This window comes from Ochotona curzoniae, unplaced genomic scaffold (assembly GCF_017591425.1).
Source record: "Ochotona curzoniae isolate NIBS_2020 unplaced genomic scaffold, NIBS_Ocur_1.0 contig_2754, whole genome shotgun sequence".
Classification (NCBI taxonomy): domain Eukaryota; kingdom Metazoa; phylum Chordata; class Mammalia; order Lagomorpha; family Ochotonidae; genus Ochotona; species Ochotona curzoniae.
Genome location: NW_024465582.1, coordinates 12015951 through 12023404, shown reverse-complemented (window position 1 = coordinate 12023404; position 7454 = coordinate 12015951). Strand labels below are relative to the sequence as shown.

General features: G+C 37.3%; 1 non-coding gene across 1 annotated transcript; it reads right to left on the bottom strand.

Moving 5' to 3' along the window:
• Nucleotides 1-896: 896 nt before the first annotated feature.
• On the bottom strand, nucleotides 897-1032 carry LOC121154708. The gene has a single exon (XR_005883594.1). It is a non-coding gene; the product is annotated as a small nucleolar RNA SNORA8 (small nucleolar RNA).
• Between the last annotated feature and the right edge of the window lie 6422 nt (nucleotides 1033-7454).

Below are 7454 nucleotides of genomic sequence, written 5' to 3'. Positions count from 1 at the left end.
TTCACTCCCCAAGCAGTTCCAATGGCCAGAGCTAAGCTGATCCAAAGCCAGAAGCCAGGAGCTTTTTCTGGGTCTCCCACATTTGTGCAGAGTCCCAAGGTGTAGGGCCATCCTTGACTATTTTCCCAATCCAGGGCAGGGAGGTGGAGGGGAAGTAGAGCAGCTGGGACACAAACCAGTGCTCCTGTGGATGCCAGAGTGTGCAAGGTAAGGACTTCAGCCACAACCTACTGGGCTGAGTCCAACAACTCAGTAGTTCTTCAAATCTTCAAGCCCTTGTGAACAAGCCAATGTTTATTCCACAGTTGTTTTATCATCAATGTCTGCTAGGCTTTGACAGACTTTACTTGAATTATACAGTGCTGACTTCAAAATTCCCCATCTAGAATTTGCAGAATATACTTGCTTTTATTTAAAGACTTATTTATTTTTATTATAAAGGCAGCTATGCAGAGAGAAGGAGACACAAAGTAATTGATCTTTCATCTAGTTGTTCATGCCCCAAGTGATGTGGCTGCAACGACTTGAGCTGAGCTGATCCAAAGCCAGGAGCCAGGAACTTCTTTCAAGTCTCCAATGGTTGCTGCAGGGTTCCAAGGCTTTGGGCCATTCTCTACTCTTTTCCCAGGCCTCAAGGACAGAGCTTCAAGGGCATAGAACTGCTGGAATATGACCTGGCTCCTATATGGCATCCTGGTGTGTGCAAGGCAATAATTTAGCCACTAGACTATCGCACTGGGCCCTGTAGAATATAATTGTTTTCAAACAACTTACTCAGGCCTTATTAGAGTAAATAAATTTGCCTGATTTTAACTTTTGGGAACCTAGAAAAAGAAAACCATTATTTACTATTAAAGATTACTACAAATTGATCTGCTTAAAAGAAAAATCAGAAATATTGTATCAATACAAATATCAGATTTAATATGCTTAAAGTCAGGAAAAGCAAGTGCAGATACTAAATGTCTGTTGCACTGTTGTTGGAACATCCAAGCAGAAATAAACCACTGCATGCAGATACCATGTGGTGCAGTTATTATATTGTTGTTGTTTTAAGATTCATTTTATTTTCATTGTAAAATCAATTATACAGAGAAAAGAAAAGACAGAGAAAAAGATCTTCCATTCACCATTTCTCTTTCCAATGGATGCAATAATCCCCAATCCTTGGACAATCCTCTGTTGCTTTCCTAGAACACAAGCAGGGAGCTGGGTTGGAAGTAGAGCATCCGGGATGCAGACCAGCATCCATATGAGATCTCAGTGTTTGCAAGGTGAGGATTTGGTCCAGGCCCAGTTATCATACTGTTTTAATCAACAAATCATATCTGACTTTGCTGTGATCTTTATTTTGCATTCTGTTTTTTTTTTAAAAAATCAACTGTTTTTCATAATAAAAACAAAAATATGTATTTATACATTTGACATGTATAGCATGTATATGTATGTTTTCACATCTGAATATCCAAACATGGGTGTGTGTTCCTTTTAGTTGACAGCATTTTAAATATAGGGATTAAATATAGGGGTTGAAGTAAAAAAAGTATTTCATTTGATTACTCATTAGCATATTCCAAATTCACATATTTCTATTAATTCAATAAGAAAGTTTCTTTTACACTATTGCCATAAATATTTGCACTTCAGAGTTACCTGAGGATTTCCACAAAATTGCTTCCAGAGTTTGTATATCAATGCAATAAAATCTATAATCCATTTGAGCAGATTTTACCTCATTGTAAAATGAGGTCTCTAATCAGATGAGCATAATACATTCTCAACATTGATTTAACTTCTATTAAATTTATTTATTAGTATCTAGCTATCTTAAAGATTTACCATGTTTCTTTTTAATTTAGAATTTTCCTTAGCATTCTGAAGTGTTTGGATGCTAAATGGAATTATAAAACTTAATTTTAATGTTCTAAGTATGCTTCATCTTCAGAAATTAACAGATATTTTCCATACTGGGTCAATCTTGTTTTAAAACTGCAGAACTCTCACTCCATAAGACTTCTGCTAAGTTTCAAAACCAAAAAGAATTGCTCAAACTGACACGGCTTCCACGATCATATTACCCTGTCTGCAGAGGGATTCTCGCCGCACACTGCAGTGTCTGCCTGACAAGGCTCAAGTGCCAGAAAGGAATAGAAAGGAATTTATTCTTACTGGTCACAATACCCATCAGTATAGGCCCTTGATTTCCCTTTTCTAAGGCATTTTTTTAAAGATTTATTTTTTTATTATTTTTTCATTGGAAAGGCAGATATACAGAGAGGAAGATCTTCCATCCGATGATTCACTCCCCAAGTGAGCGCAACGGGCCGATACTATGCTGATCCGAAGCCAGGAGCCTCTTCCGGGTCTCCCACGTGGGTGCAGGTTCCCAAAGCCTTGGGCCGTCCTCGACTGCTTTCCCGGGCCACAGGCAGGGAGCTGGAAGGGAAGCGGGGCTGCCGGGATTAGAACCGGCGCCCATATGGGATCCTGGGCGTGCAAGGCGAGGACCTTTAACCACTTGCGCCACCGCGCCGGGCCCTCTAAGGCATTTTTAAAAAGAGGCTTGGTGCTACAAATATTAACCTTTTACAAATCAGTTGTTTGTTGCTTGTTTTGATTCAAGGAGAGACAGAGATCGTCCATTCTCTGGATCACTTCCTCAGATGGCTGTGATTGCAAGGATGAGTTAGACCCAAGCACAAAGCAAATGGGCTTCTTCTGGCTTTCCCACGTGGGTACAGGGGATCCTTCACTAGTACCACCTGTTACTGGTTCCCAGGTAAGTTCCAGGGAGTGGGATCGGACATGGATCAGCAGGGAACTTAAGGTGCCCAAATGGATGCTGGGGAGACAGTAGGAATGCTGTCTTTGGAGGTTGGAAAAAAGTGCAGTGCATTGTGGATGCAGGAATGATTTGCCATCCTGTGTCTATTTGATGTGAAAGATAGAAAGCGCTATTAACTCACTTGTTGGGTTAGGTCAAACAATAGAATTATTTCCCAGTCTCAGCTTCTCTAGCAAGTACAAGAGAAGGGTTCTCACAGGGACAAAGATCAATAACTGGATATTGACAGGAAGCTATCAAGGTGAATTCTGGTATAAATGGAGAACTCTGCATAAAGGATTTTAGTTAAGACAAACAACAACAATAAGAACTAAATTGTTGTATTATAAATTCATTGAGCTTTTCAAATGAGCAAGTCTCATAAATGGCATATAACACTCTCAACCTTAATTAGACAGTGGCTTGTCTCAAAAACATCTGATGGTTGCTGCTTCATTGCAATAAAGGACAAGATGCCAATAATATTCAAGCATCAGAAATCCATAGAGCTTTCAGGAGAATAATTCAACAGAACAGCCCCTCCCCCTTCAGACAGAATCAGCAGTTTGGACTGAAGAGGACAGACAAATTGAAATAAAGATTCCATAGCTTCAGCAGTTTTAGACTACTGTACACAAACAGAAGCTTGCTACTTATTTCTTCATAGAAAGAAACAAATATCATGTGAACAGAAAGATATAACCCAAAGCCCAAAGGTTGGAGCTCAGTGCTCAGTTCACCTAAGGATCAGCAGGCAGCCCAACCAATGCTCACCACTTTTCAAGGCAGGAGAAACTGACCACATATGCCAGGTTCAGTTTCAATGACTCAGAAACCATGCCAGTAAAGAGTATTCTCATCTTGTTTTGCATTGTTTTCTTTTTTTCACTGCATGTTTTCTAGCAATAGCCTTTCTGCATCTCTGCAGAAAACATCTGCTCAGATAAGAGTGGGAGATATTTCAACTCCAAGTATTTTTTCCACTAAGTACTTTGACATGTGGACAAAAATGTTAACTGCCTTTAATAAAACCATCAGAATATAGTGGCAAATTTATTACCTGAATTTGTGCTTTTCATAAATCTAAATCTAAAATTTTTGTTTCCTAGAATATGTAAAAAATAAATGAAAATTTAGTATGAAAAATTTAAAAAGAATAATCTAATAATTTAAATTATATATAAAAACTAAACATTTACTTTATGGATGAATAAAAAGATAGCATATTAAAGTGAAAATATTTAATTTGCTCAATGTAATATCGTTTCACAAAAAAGAATACATTTTAAAAGTGTACAAGATTTCATGCAAATTTTTTCTGGCTATCTTAAAACGAGTGTTTACAAAATGAATACATTCATGATTACACTATAAATTCTAGTGATATTTTAGGCACATTTATGATAATATGTGATCCAGTCTCAATTTCCTTACTTCAGAAGATACAAATTTAGTGTTCTAGGTCTTCTCAGGACAAAATTATCAGAAATATTGTTTATATTATAGTGCTTATAAATTTAAAGCTTTGTAAATTGTGAATATAAATTATCTATCTGTGTAGCTGTTTGGGCATGAATGAAAACACTGAACATTTAAAAAATAATGAAATTCATAAAGTGACTGAGTGTTGATGTCTACATGCAAATGTCACGTGAAGTCTGTTCCTAGAGGCTACATTTTGCCACCAAAATTTTTATTTTAGATTATTAATACAAAACAACTACACCCATAATATATCAGCAATTCAAAACACTCAGTGACAGCAGTAACAACAACAACAAAAACAACCAATCCAGTTAACAAATGGGCAAAGGACCTTAGTAGGCAATTTTCAACAGGAAGAAATGCAAAAGGCTGACAAATACAAAAAAAAAAAAAAAAATTGTCAGCATCACTAACCCTCAAGGAAATGTAAATTAAAACAACAATAAGATATTACCTCAACCCTTTTGAAAATGGTGCTTACGCAAAAGACAGAAAGTAACAAATGTTGACAAGGAAGTAGCGAAAGGAGAACTGTTGTGCATTTCTGCTGGAGGTGTAAGTTAGAAACACTTCAGAGATTTCCTGGAAACCTGGAAACAGATTTACCTTGTGATACAGCAAGTTCAACTACTGGGTATGTATCAAATATATAGGAAAACACTGTGTCAATTACACACCTGCACCACCATGTTTATCGGTCAAAAAGTGGAATCACTAAGACGCCAACCATCAGATGAATGGATAAAGGGAAAGTAACACACACACACATCATAAATATTATTCACCTAGGGTAAAAAGAGTAAAATTCTATCAGTTGCTTTAAAATGGTTGAGATTGGAGGATATCATGTTGAATGAAATTAGCTGGGCTCAGAGAGACTAGCTTCCATATGTTTCTCCATATACACAGTAGCTAGAATTAGCAACAACAAAAAATCAAACAACAAAAGGAAAAACCAGAATAAATTAGTAGACTATTATTTATGAATAACATTTTTATTATTTTTACATATTAGGGAAAAACATACAAACTTGGTATCTACTCATTTTAAGACAGAATTATTTTTCTTGAAAAGGTAGATGTAGGATTACGGAGAGCAGAAAGAAACACCGCCAGACTCCTGGTTCACTCCCCAAGGGCTGCAATGGTTAGAGCTGAGCCAGTCCAAAGCCAGGAGCCTCTCTGGTCTCTCACAGGGTGAAGGATGCCAAAGCTTTGTGCAATCCTGCATAGATTTCCCAGGCCACGATCACAGAGCTGGATGGGAAGTGGAATAGCTTGAACAGGCACTGGAACCCATATACCTGCTTTGAAAGGTGAGAACCCGTTTGAGAACTGGGCCCGTTTAATATCTCTCTCTCTCTCTCTCTCTCTCTCTCTCTCTCTCTCTTTCTCTCTCTCTCTAGTGCAGTGTTTAAATCGACCCTATTGATGAATTTTAAAAGAAACATTCTCTGCATAATCTCAGGTATACTCTTGTGAATCTCATAAGGAATGAGCACATAAAACACCTGTTTTGTTGTTGCTACTGTTCAGTCTTTGTTTTAAGGTGAATAATAAGGTCAAAGTTCAGTCAAGATTCGTTTGCAGCTCTTTTGAAACTAAAAATCAATATATATTTGTGGTAAAAACTAGTCAGTCTCTTAATTTTATACTTTATTTATTCATTTTAAAATCATTGTCTCAGAAAGAGAGAAGGGAAAAAAAGAGTGAGCTTCCATGTGTTGTTTCCACAGGATGGCCTTAACATCAAGGGCTGGGCCAGGCTAAAGCCAGGAGCCCAAAACTCCATCCTGATCTGCCCGAGGCTGAGGGGTCTAAACACTTGGACTTCAGATACCCTGGATCTGGATGGGAAGTAGAGTACCTGGAGACCAGCAGCAACAAGTTCATTAGCTGTTATCACATCAGATGCTTCACTCACTAACACCATGATAATAGCCCCTTGTTCCTCTCCTGAAACCACCCCCGGGGCTGGCAAGAGACATTTCAGAAGCCTGGCTTCCTGATACAGGATAGAGTCCTGGCTCCTAGCTTCAGCCCCAACTCGGAACTACAGCAAGGGAAGAAGAGGAATGAATTGGGAAATATGATAAAATGTCTGAAATATGCATACAAGATAATAGGCACTTCTGAAATTGTGTTATGATATAATTTTGTTGAAATTAATAATTAAGGCTTTTTTTTCCTGAGAAGCAGAAAAAAATCTATTTGTCCATTTATTCTGATTCAAATAAAATGCTAAACTATGCTTCCCAAAAGAAGTGTGAATTTAATTCTTAAATGAAATGGGAAATTTCTTTAAAATGATGCATATCTGTAGCACATGTATGAAGAACTAAATGGTAACTATTAATGTAGTTTTATATAAATATGCTTACTAGTTTATATGTGGAAGAAATTTTAAGTTGTTTGCTTATTGGTTTCATAAGATGTTGACTTTTTTTAATGAAGGAAATGCAGTTGACTTGACTCCCCTTCTTGGCAATATTAGTGTCAGCATAAGCCAGGATCATCTCAAGCAGCCCAATTTACACGCCAGAGCAGGTTTCCTTATGGAAATTGGACCTCCGCTAGAAATTCAGCCAGGCATACGAATTAGGTGACCAATATTTGCACCATGCATGCCTTCCCAGTTACTTAGTAAACTGTCAGAAGTTTTAGGGGGAAAATATCCTTAGTAGCATTTTCTATTTCCTAGGAAAACACATATTTGTATTTATTCTCAATTAATGCCTTGTACTTCTTTGTTGAAAACATGTTCGTGTTAATACAGAACAGTATGAACAGGATTTTAACTATTTTTAAATGCTTCTCTAGCATATACATTTGAAACTGTGACTTTATCTGCGGGCTCTGAGAAATAACAGCTGGAGTAAACAGCAGGCGCTTCAAGATATTTTATTTATTTCTCTGCAGAAGTTTAAGCATATGTCATAATGATGGCATTTACATCATAATGTATGTTGCTTCTTACAGCTCTGCAAACCCATCAGAATCTGCACAAATGACTATGGAATGGTGGAACAAGAAGAGTCTTCAAACAGACTTCCATCTGCTTCAATTTCAGAAGTTCAACTTTTATTATAAACTAAGCAACTGAAAATTAAAGTTCTGCAAATGTAATTGCACTCCTGAAAGTCTC